This window comes from Cebus imitator, unplaced genomic scaffold (genome assembly GCF_001604975.1).
Source record: "Cebus imitator isolate Cc_AM_T3 unplaced genomic scaffold, Cebus_imitator-1.0 Scaffold242, whole genome shotgun sequence".
NCBI classification, from domain to species: domain Eukaryota; kingdom Metazoa; phylum Chordata; class Mammalia; order Primates; family Cebidae; genus Cebus; species Cebus imitator.
In genome coordinates, this window is record NW_016107557.1 from 424,737 (window position 1) to 436,901 (window position 12,165).

Below are 12,165 nucleotides of genomic sequence, written 5' to 3' on the forward strand. Positions count from 1 at the left end.
AAAAAAAAAAAAAAAAAAAAAAGAAAGAAATTATTGCCAGGTATTTAAGAGGCAAGCTTTACTTAAAGGAATTGATCCATACTCTTAACCCAGAATCTATGGCTTGTTTTGAGGTAACTGAAGATAAGTTAATTAAGGATATCCAACAAGTGCCACACCTTATGTCACCTTCAAGATATATCATCTATGCCCCACATGCATATCCTTGATAACTCATGAAAACCAAGACTTGAGGCAGTATTCATGCTTCAGCTTTTTTTCTCATACAGAAGTGTTATAAAGAATAGAGAAGACTGTGCTCAGATTTAGAGGGGAAAATATTTTTACCAGGGAGAGCTGTATGATTGAAGCTCAAAGAAATTGTTTTATTTCTTTTCCCATCTTAAATATTTCCACTTGTGCACACTGTCAGACATGCTTGGCAGGCCCCTGTTAAGAGCTCCCTCCTTAGCTCTGTCCTTGCTCGTTTCCCAGGGTTGAAATGGAGTGTTTTCCAGCCTACCTGTGTGGTGAAAACAATGTCAGCATTACGTGGAAAGTGTCTGTTGCCTAGTAAGGCTCTGGGCCTTCAACCTGGGTGGGAGCTGTGGAGACGCAGGGGACTCCAGTGCACCCCTTCTGTTCTGATGGGAGTGGAAGAACTGCTCTCTCTGCAAGCAAACACGGCCTCATGCTCCATGAACAGTTGCAGGGCTGCAGTGAGGGCCTTCTCCATTCTTCTGTCAAGAACATGGGAAAACAAAATCAGGGCATCAATCCAGAATGCCCAATATCAATCTCAAAGCAAGTTTTTAAAGAGAGTGAAGAGGAAACCAAGAAGAGGAAGTTATCAGATGATGAATGTACTAAATGTTTCCATTACAGGACATGAGTCTCCCATGTGAGCGCATCCATCGAGTGCACTGCACAATGCATTGGAAAAAAGAGAAGTTCTTAGAAAAGGCGTGAGTATCAAAATGAGATCAGGCTTCTCAACAGCTGTGGGGGGAGGAGAGGGAGAACAGCAATACCTCCCATTTCAGAGGGAAAATTACTTTTTACCTAGAATTTTCTATCTGATAAATATGTCAAATATGAGAATATAAGAAAGATATTTTCAGAACTGAAAAGTAAAAAATGTAGTCTTCATGCACACTTTCTCAGAAAATTACTGAAAGTTCTGTTCCATCAAAGCAAGGGAGTATCCTGTGAAGGGGAAAAAATGGGATCCAGGAATGAAGAGATCCAACTCCAGGGACCAGGAAAGGAGCTATGCAGATAGCAGGGAAGGAAAGTCCCAGGAGGGCAGCTGCCCTGCAGCCTGGAGACAGCTGGAGGTGTTGGAGGCGAGGACAGGGCACCCACAGCCAACTGCACTGTGATACATTTCACAGAACACTTAGGCATGGGCCACTTAAACAGAACCCAAGAATCCATGACAAATTTTAAAATGAGGAATTTATTAATTCCTAGAAAACAAAACATGGTAAAAAGAAAGGAAATGTAACAATAACACACATAATGATTCAGCAGCCAATATTCAACCTCCTAGCAAGAATAAAAACACTGACTATGAATGTAACCAGAAGTCATCTAACTACACCAAGAGGATGGAGGAGAGCAAGGAAGGGTGACAGACAAGACCGTTCATCTGTTCTAAAAGGAAGCTAGTAGGTAATGGCTAAAAAGAATGAATGAAGACATAGGACTATATGCTTATCATTTTGCTACATAGAGGCAAATAACAAGAAACAACTTAAAAAATGGAGAATGGTTACTATTGAGGACTGATGCTTTTATTAAGGAACTTCTTAAACCTTGGGCAGATGCAATGTCAATAAAATAAAAATTCATTCTAAAAATCAACATATAACATACAGCTCAGAGACAGACAAGTCCATGATTAAACATGGTTGTCAGCCTAAGACAGTAGCTCTCATCACTGGCTTTGCATAGAATCACCTTAGAGCTTTCAGAAGCCTTTGTTGATGCTGCTGCTTCTCATCCAGTAGGTAGTCGAGGAACGGCCCAGCATCTGGTAATTTCAAATGTGACTCCAAGGGTGAGAACCACTGCCTAGGTGGTTTACAGAAGAAGCCCAGTAGTTTTGTGGATTCTTGAAGGCTGTTTGCAAAATTGCAAATGTGAGTGTATTTTTTTGGGGCCTTGGAGGTTCCATGCTTTCATCACAATTTCAAAGGAGTTATGGCCTTTTCTCTCATCCATCCTGGGCACTAAAGATTAAGACTCAATGCCTAACACAGGTAGGGCTGCCTTAAGGGAAAAACACAGCCTACATTTCATCAATTTAACTTCTCTTTAAAACATGCTTCAGGGACACGCAAGCTTATCAGATGGGGTAGCACTGGGTCCCATGGCTCTTGGGCCTCATTTCTGCCTACAGAGTGATCAGCTACCCTCAGAAAATAACCACAATCATTTGTCCCCATGAGGCTGCTGTCAAGAGCTCCTGTCGCCTCTGTGCAGCAGCCCAGTGAGGGCCCATGCCCAGTGGGATGTGCCAGTGCATTCTCCAGCATAAGGTTACATGCTCACAAAGCCTAACTTTTCACTAGGAGTCATACGATGACAAAACTCTTCTAAAAGCCATCTACGGGGTGGCCCTTCCCTGAGCTGCTGGGCAGAGGCCAGACAGAAGCCTTCACTGCAGTGCCCTTGGAGGACCCAGCAGCCACAAGCAGCAGCTTGAATGGGACGCAGCCTTTATCCCAGCCTATGGGTCATCATACAACTTCTCACTGGTTTATTTTGCAAAAACCTGAAGTAGGCATTTAAGCTCTTTATTTAATGGATTCTGCCCTTCCTCCTGGTTGATTTTAATAATTTGAATTGGGGAAAAATCATGGAAATAACAACAGGTATCAGAAAACTTTCCCTTGACAGTATCATGCCATTGTCTCATTCTTCCAGCCATCCTACAAGGTAGCTAGAAAAGCCATGCTTGTGTTAAGATGGGAAATCAAGGCTGAAAGAGCTACCTCTGGGACACTAGCTTAAGAGGAAGAGACAGAACCTGAACACATTCCTTGATGGGATCTGAGAGATGGCTTTACACATTGCTCTTCATAACAGAGAGAGGCATCCATTCACACTATAATTTTGTTCTTTTCACGATCATGTCAGAAATGTGTCCTTCATCACAATTGTTCTTATTGTTCCCTGTGCTCTGACTTTAAGACTAATGCTAGAGGCAGAAATGCTCAAAAGAGGCTACATCAAGAAGCACCTGAGGACAGAATGTGAAGTGAGTTGTTTTGTCCTCTCCTACCCAAGGAGGCTGCTGAATTTAGGAGGAAAATGTTAGAAATTGTGTAATTAAAGCAATATATAGATGATTACTCTGTCAGATCATGAAAAGATAATTCACTGTTAATAAAGAATGCAGGGTTGGGGTGGTGACTCATGCCTGTAATCCAAACACTTTGGGAGGCTGAGGCAGGTGGATCACTTGAGGTCAGGAGTTCAAGACCAGCCTGACCAAGATGACGAAACCCCATCTCTACTAAAAATACAAAAAATTAGCTGGGTGTGGTGATGCACACCTGTAACCCCAGCTACTTGGGAGGCTGAGGCACAAGAATTGCTTGAACATGAGAGGCGGAGGTTGCAGTGAGCTGAGATCCTGCCACGGCGCTCCAGCCTAGGTGACAGAGCAAGACCCTATCTCAAAAAAAAAAAAAAAATGTAGAAGAAAATGGTATGCGGTTTCCTTGGGAGGAAAATGAAGTGCAGAGTTTTCTGACATCCATTTAGTTCCCAAGCATTCATGGAGAATGTTCTGGTCCCAGGGTACAGAGATCCATGGCCCAGCTCTGTCCTTGGGTCAGTCTCAGGCCTTGGGGGAAGCTGACGTGCAAATCAACAACGTGACAAGTGGGTGCAGAGAAGCCACAGTAGAGGGGAGCTGAGATAAGAGCACAGTCAGTCCTGTTGAGAAGGTCAGAGGAAGCTTCCCGGATGCTGTGATACTTGGGCTGGGCTTTCAAGGACACACAGGAATTTTCCAGTAGACAGATGTTTATAATCCAGAAGAATACAGTCAATTACTCAGGGAATTAACCAAATCCACACGTGTTCTCCCGGCCTCTTCTTTATGCCATGCATTGTATCAGGCAGTGGGGAGACAGCAATAAATATCTCTGATCTACAAAAATGGTAATGTCACGTGGTTCAATCTGACACATTCTTACCAATGTGCAGCAATGAGCCTCTCAAACACTTCAGAAATTTGTTCTAGGTGATTAATAATTCTCTGACGAATCTGTGATTTGTCTTAAGTCATAACTTATACTAAGGAGAGGAAAGGAGGAAATGAGAGTCAGCTCCTTCCTGCGCCCCTGCAGGGTGCTGAATTGGCGAAGGTGGTATTACTGCTGTTGTCATTTTACAGATGAAGGAATGGAGGGCCAGAAAGGGTAGGTGTCTTGTGTACAATCACATAGTCTTACTGGGCGTTTGTAAAGACAGAGTGATGCCTGGGCTGAGACTCTAATTTGGGTAGCTGGGGGTGGGGTAAGGATAAGCTGCCAACGGCTTCCCCAAATACTCAGTAGACCCTAAGTAATAGCGAGTGTGCTGATTATCTATTGCTGCATAACAAATGACCCCAACATTTAGCAGATTAAAGGAAGCACTCACTGTCTCCCTGGTTATCACGTCAGAAATCTGGGCACAGCTTAGCTACATGACTCTGGCTCAGGTCTCTTGCAGGCTGCCATCAGGCTGGCCAAGGCCGTAGTTGTTTCAAGGTTCAACTTGATGGGATCTGGTTTCAGGATGACTCATGAGGCTGTTGGCAGCACTTAGACCCTGTCAACCATGGACTGAAGTTGTGTGTTCCTTGGGATGTGGCCTCTTCCCGGGGTGCCTCACAACATGGCAGCTGCTTCCTTCACACCCAGTGTGTCACGGGGGGCAGAGAAGGGGAGACCTCAGGATGGAGGCCACACTCTCATTACACCCTCATCTCAGAAGCAATATCCCACCAGTTTTGCTGTATTCCACGCATCAGAAGTGAGTCAACATGTCCTGCTCACGCTGCAGAGAAGATGGTTACCCAGAGTGTGATGGCAGCCCACCAGGGTCTCTGGGAGCCAGCCTCTGTGACTGGCATCTCAGAGGCTATCAATCACAAGAAGATGAAGTAGGGCTGGTTTCATTTCAGAAACACTTTGTTTTAAAACATACCCCCTATAGGATCTATTGCCCCAGGGCAGGAATTGTAACAAGACCATATGTGCATTCAGCTGAGCAAAAGCCATGCCTCTCCTCTGGGTAAAGAGCCCTGGGGAGGGGCAGGGCTTACTGACTAAAGTCTAAGGATCTTTTGAGAGAAAAAGGATCAAGTCCAATCCCTGGCCTTGAGATCCTGAATTCTAAAATAGACTGACCCAAGAGCCCACAGTGGTGACAAGGCAATGTGGGCTGGTGGCCTGAGCTCATCGTTAAGTAGGAACCACTGGTTTGGGCAGTGTGTGCCTGAGGGTGGGGACCTAGAGGAGCTCAACTAGCCTGGCATGGTGGCATCCTCAGAGGGACAATGGCTTAGCATGCAGCTGTGAATGAAAATAGCTGAAGCTTTTTGGAGGCAAGTTTGGGGCATCACAGAAGCCAGTGCAGGGTGTCATCTCAGAATACCATCGGTGCTGATGGCAGCTCCCAGTGGATGTACAGGACCTACTTTCAACAGCAACCCCATAGGGCAAGAAGAGCACAGCAACCCATCACTATTTCCATTCCTCTCTGCACCTGCCATTTGGAGTGAGTAAGCACTGGGGATCTTAGACAATTGGAAACTAGAATGAACATAGCTAAGAAGAGCAGTTGGAAGACAAATCTGTATTTCTACCCTAAGTGCACTGGTTAATTTCACTTTCAGTGTTTTAGATGGCTTAGCCAGGACTAAAATTCAAATCCACCTGTCTGCATAGATATATTCACAGAATCTTCAAGTAAGAAATCTAGGATTGTCCTGAACCACCAGTCCCAATCAACAAGGACCAGAAGAAGAGGTGGAAGAACCAGACCAAGTAAAATATTCCGAAATAATTATACCCACCCATCATGCACTTCCTCTTGGATGAAGGTCTTCCATCTCACCACTATGGAAACAAATCTCCAGGGAAGTGTGAAACACACACACAAAGGGAAGGGGGAGAGAGAGAGAGGGGAGAGAGAGAGAGAGAGAGAGATTGTTTCCCAAGGGGCACTCCCAAAGATTCTGGCTCAGTGGCTGCAGGGAGAGGAAGGAGTAGTTGGAAATTTTTAAATGATGCTGCCTGATTTGAATCAGAATCCAAGTCTGAGAGCTGCTGCTCTCACACCAACGACAGTGACCAGCAGCTCCATGCACCTCCACTACAGCCTGTCTCTTCAGTATCATAGAGAATTAAAGAATCAATTCCTGAAGGTCCTGAGTGTGCACAGCAAGGGAAGGACTGGCAATCCTGTGAAGAGTGTTTGGCACAGTGCCTTCCACGTGCTCAGCCCTCAAAGGTGACTTCATCTCAAGATCTTTAATTACATCTGCAAAGCCCTTCTTCCAAATAAGCTCACGCTCACAGGCTCCAGATGATAGGATGCAGATATGCTTTCCAGGAGCCACCACTCAATCTGTAGCAGTAAAGAATAGACTGAGCAGGAGGGTAGGTTCCCATGGCCTTGCCATGGTCCCCTGCTGTATCCCATCTCATTTTTTTCTTTGTGTCTATCTACAACAGTCCTCATGCTTCCCAGGAGATGAAGATGCCTCAGATTCACCAGAGAAAGCACAAGTCAGCAAAATGATTTTAAAGTAATTAATATTTCAGGATATTTTCTAGGTCCAAAGGCTTTTATAAATTCTCTCAGCTATCTATTCCCAACCGTTCTCTAAGCCCTTTTATAACAATCAAAAATGATTTGTCTCTCCCAGGATCTCTTACTGAAAGATACTCTTGGCTATAAGACTGTCACAACTTCCTGCTTTTCAGAGCACAAACTGTGCAACATAATAGGTTCTTAATGTTGAAATATGTCAATATTATTTGGCTTAAGTCCCCAGTTGACTCATAGATGTTCTTTTTATACCCTTTTCCAACAGTAAACTCTTTAAAACTAGTTTACTTCCTCTTCTGTTAACTGCCATTTCACACATGCTGTAGAAGATGGTCCTAAGCATTGATCACTCTGGGAAAACATTCCTGGAACTCATTATAAAAATGGACTTTGGCAGGAAAATTAAACAACTGGATATGGAATCACATCTCTTTTACATAACAGAGGTAAGCATCCCTTTAGTTAACTGAAACACAGCCTATTTTTTCCTTTCTGTATATTCATTTTAGATACTGAGACACATATTTCCTCTTAGTTCCATCATGTATCTGTGAAAGTAAGTCTCTGAAGCTCACGCTGAAATGAGAGTGGGTTGCTGTGGCCTATAAAGAGTTTCTGGATTCTAAAATGCTGCTAAGTAAAACTAGTATAGAATACCGAGTTCCAAGAAGTGCATAGCAACCCAGTAAGAAACACTTCTATCATATGTCAACAGAGTAAAGGCCTGAGTAGCCCTAAAGACCTAAATATCTGACAAGGAAACAGAAAGGTAATTCTCCATGGCACATAAAATCATCAGGAAGGAAGGAGGCCGTAACTAAGCCAGGCACAAAGGGAAGGGAAGGTGTTAACCATCGGGTTGAATCATTCAAGAACAAATGTCTGGCCATGACGGGCAAATGTTAGAAAGATGAATGCATTGTCATGACTTTTCAGTAGCTAGAAGGCAGGAATGTTTCCCTGGCAACAAGGAAAAGAACATTTGATCAACGTAAAGTCATTGCTACTTTACTCTAAGAGCATTTGATCAATGTGAGATCATTGCTACTTTACTCTGGCAACCTCTTTCTGTTTGGGGACCAGGAGATTTATCACAAGCATTTGTTGTTAAGAGGCTATAGCATGCAGACCCTAGTTTTCCACATGCATAAGCCTGGTGTAAACTAAGGTTAAAAATAGGAACTGCCACCCATCAAAAGCTTAGGAAGCTTCAGTGTGATGCTCAGTTCCCTGCAAGAGGCCACACACATGAAGAGATAGCCAGGAGTTAGGGCTTTCCGGATAAGACAGGCCTGAATCTGAATCTGATTTCCGTGACTTGTCAGCCATGTGCTGTAGGGGAAATTACCAGGCCTGCTTAAACCTCAGTCTTCTTATTTGTAAAATAAAGACATTAATGGTAACTATCTCACAGGGTTGTTATGAGTATCAAATGAAAAAAAGCACATTAAGCACTCAGCTCAATGCCAAGGGCACAGCGAGGGCTTCTGGATTCTGGACACTCTTATTGTTAGACACATTATCTCATTGCATCTTCACATGCAGTAATGCAGAATAACTGAACTCTTGCACAGGGACATCTCTCTCAAGAGATGTGGGGCTGTCCACTAAGAGGATCCTGAAATGGATTCCAAGTCCTGAAAAACCCTGATGGCTGCACGTTTCTACTGAGCACCAAGTCTGGGGTTGTCCTAAACCCCAGGATACACAATAAGTTCCACAGAAAGGTGCAGACAATGGCTATGGACACTCAGAGGAAGGAATTATCTCGGGAAGAAATCCAACTGTCATAAAACACTAGCTTGGCCATAGGCTAGGGAAATTGAGAGCTGAGGGTAACTGGGTGGTCTGGGGACAGAAAATGAGAAAGGGGCTTCCAGAGTTGGCCTGTGTCAATGTCTGAGAAATGATAGAAATTAAAATTCTGGTTTTAAGATGAGAGGAGCTGGAGAATTAAGGTGAAATTTTGGGGGTCTGAATTTTAGCCAGAACTTCCAATATGTGGTACCATCAAAAAATAGCTACTTATACTCATTAATTAAAGTGAATCTTTCCTGATCTGCAGGTAAAGCAGAGAAACAAGAGGAAAGGAAAACGACCACGCATACCTGGATAGTAAGTTGAGCAGAGGAGATTGTAACCAAGCTGTGTGCACATTGCATGCATGTCCACCTGTCCATGGTTTGTGGGTTGATTCCTTACACTGTGCAGCGAGATCAGCTGGGTGTTGTACATTGCAGACAAATCCTGGGATAAAGACGTGGGTCCCTGGGAGGAGCACTAACTGGAAGAGGGATGCATTTAGGAGAGCTGCAGAGGGCATCCTCTGATTCCTGGGAGGACAACTATGAACAGAACCAGCATGAATGTGGAAGATCCACTTGTTGAGCTATTTTTGCCTCAAGAACAACTAAGACTCACAAAGCCATGCTTTGCAAGGAATCTCCACAGGCATCTTATGTTTATTCCTCTCCTTTCTGATCACTGCTATCCTGCCAACCCCAGCTGCTCTTCCTGCCATTTGTGGTCTGAAACATCATATCACCATAAAGTCTCAGCCCAGGATGATGATGCCTGCTCTGGCCCCAGAGTGAGGAAAGTGGGGAAGAAGGATAAAAGGAAGAAAGCAAATTCTTACAACTATGCTCCCGTCCTGTAGGGAAGAACCAAATCCAGAGAAGTCCCGCTGAGGGACTGCTAAATGATTAGAAGGCAGCCTGACATATGACTTACCAGAAGCTCCCTCTGATGTCTGAGCCCTGGAGGCCAGGCAGGACTGCCACAGACAGGTTCACCCTCTCCAGGAAGGGGTTCACGTGCAGCAGATAAAGCCATTGGCCACAGGTTTCTGTGACACTGTGAGTCACATTACAAGCTAATTCAGTGTGGTCTCAAATCCCAGCCCCAGACCCAACCTTGTGCTATACTGACCCTGATGGTCCACTTTGTCCTCAGGACCTCACTGGTGGCTATGGCAACAAGACCTGCTACAACACCCATCTGGAAATTAACCTCTCACCTCCTGCTTAGAAACAACGCCCTTCTTTTCCAATCATAATGTACTTAAGCCCTGCTGGTGCCAGGTCCCACCCTACTTGAGCCCAGCAAGCAGTATTTTCTGCCCCAGTCTGTAAAGGTTCATCCTTATTGTCTGCAAGCCTGAGGCATGATACATCAAATCCTAAATTAGTTACAATTTCAGGTGGGGGTAAGGCATGCTGCCGCCTGCTCCAGGTCATTTTAAAGCCAGTTACAAGTCCTGTCATTACAGAGAGCTTGTCATTACAGAAGGACTTCAGCCCTGGGGCAAGGCACAGAAAAGCCCAGGGAGGCTATGGCTTTTCTGGAGTCTGGCCACATGCCAAAATAGCCACCTGGTCCTGCAAAGACAAATGGTGTCCACAACCATGATCCTAAGGCACAATAAGATATTGCAAATATTAATAATACTTTGACATTATCAACAAAAGATATAAAACATGATATTTTTCTACATTGTATTCATTATGTATAAGTCTGCTAGGACTTCCACAGTAAAATAAACAGACTGAATGGATTAAACAATATAAATATGTTTTCTCACAGTTCTGGAGCCTGGAAGTCCAAGATTCAAGATGCCATCATGGCTGGTGTTTGGGGAGGCCTCTCTGACTTGTAGACGGCCATCTTCTCACTGTGTTCTCACAGGGCCTTTCTTCCATGTGTGTACAGAGACCTTCTGTGTCTTCCACTTCTAATGAGGACACCAATGCTATTTGATTAGGACCCCAGTCTTATGACGTCAGTTGACTTTAATTACCTCCCTAAAGTTATATCTCCAAATATAGTCACATTGGGGGTTGGGGCTTCAACATATGAATTCGAGGGGAACAAAATTGAGTTCATAGCACATTATAAAACAAACAAAGTCTTAATCCATTTTATACAGTGTCAATGGGAAGGGAAGCAACATCAGCATATGTCATTTATAAGATAGTCTTAATTATGGCCAACTTACCTAAGGTGATAAAATTAGCAAATAGAGAACTGTTAATCAATCATAGATCTGACTCCAAAATCTGTTATTTTCACTACACAAACTAGGATAGATTTATTCTAAAACTGGTAGCAATTCTTTTGTGCCCTTTGCAATGTAACTTTGAAGCTCCTACCATCAGGAGTTAGAATCTATTCCCCAGCCCCCTTAAGACTTGCTTTGCCCAGTAGAATGCAGGGGAAGTGATGATGTTTCTGAAAGCCTAGCGGCTTGTTCTAGGCCCTGCTGCTCACCCCACAGACAGCCAATCACTGAGATGCTGAGTATTGCCAAGGAAGAAGGTTTTAATCAGGTGCTCCAACCAAGAAGACCAGAAATCAGTCTCAAATACATCTCCCTAACAGACTAAAACTAGGGTTTATATAGCAGGGAATCCCTGACTAGCTAAAACTAGGGTTTGTATAGCTGGGAAGAAATGTAACAATGTGGAAGAAAACAGGAACTAGGGCAGGGCAAGGAGCATCTCCTCCCATGATCTGGTGAGTTTCAGTTCTTCGATACTTTTTTTTTTTTTGAGAGAGAGACCTTAAAGTCCTTTCCTGAGGAAGGAACTCAGATAAAAGAAATACAAGTTTCAGACTTTAACAGCAAAAGGGTCAATGTCTGTGCTTATCCAAAAGAACAGTCTACAGGAGTATTGGGCCAGTTTCAATGGTGTACCAGTTTGAAGTTGCTTTTACACCTAAAGAAAAGTGTGTACATTTTTGTCATGAAATGAGAGTTTCAAAACTCTACCATTGTGTGGAAATAGCTCAAGCTAGCCTGCTGGAGGGTGAAAGCAGTGTGAGGAAAGCCATACTGAGGCCAGTTGAGGTCATCCTAAACCAGCTTACAGCCAACCAACCCTCAGAATATAAGAGAACCCAGCCAAGATCTGCACTCACCTATCTGACCCAAAACTGACTGCACATTCATCACGGGGCCTAAGCAAGATCAGAAGAATTGTTCAATAATAAACGCTTCCTGTTTAACGTTGCTGAGTGTAGGGCTGGTTTGTTAGGCATCCATAACTCAGTTTATCTTTCATTAAATTCCAATCCCCTAGGTGTTGCCACTAGATTATAACATATGGTAACTTTCTATTTGTCAATATATCTACTCAATCATAATCATAACATTGCATTCTCCAACTTTGGAGAATCTGAAACTTAATTGTTAGCCTGTTCACATAAGCATAGTGTTTACTTACTGCTAGGATGCAAGGTCTCCGGAAAACAGAATCATCGATGAACACAATTTATTCTGACAATTCCTCCTAAAAGTCAGTTTAAATTTTGGTTGACTTCTAACATTCATTTTGTCCTGGAGCTAGA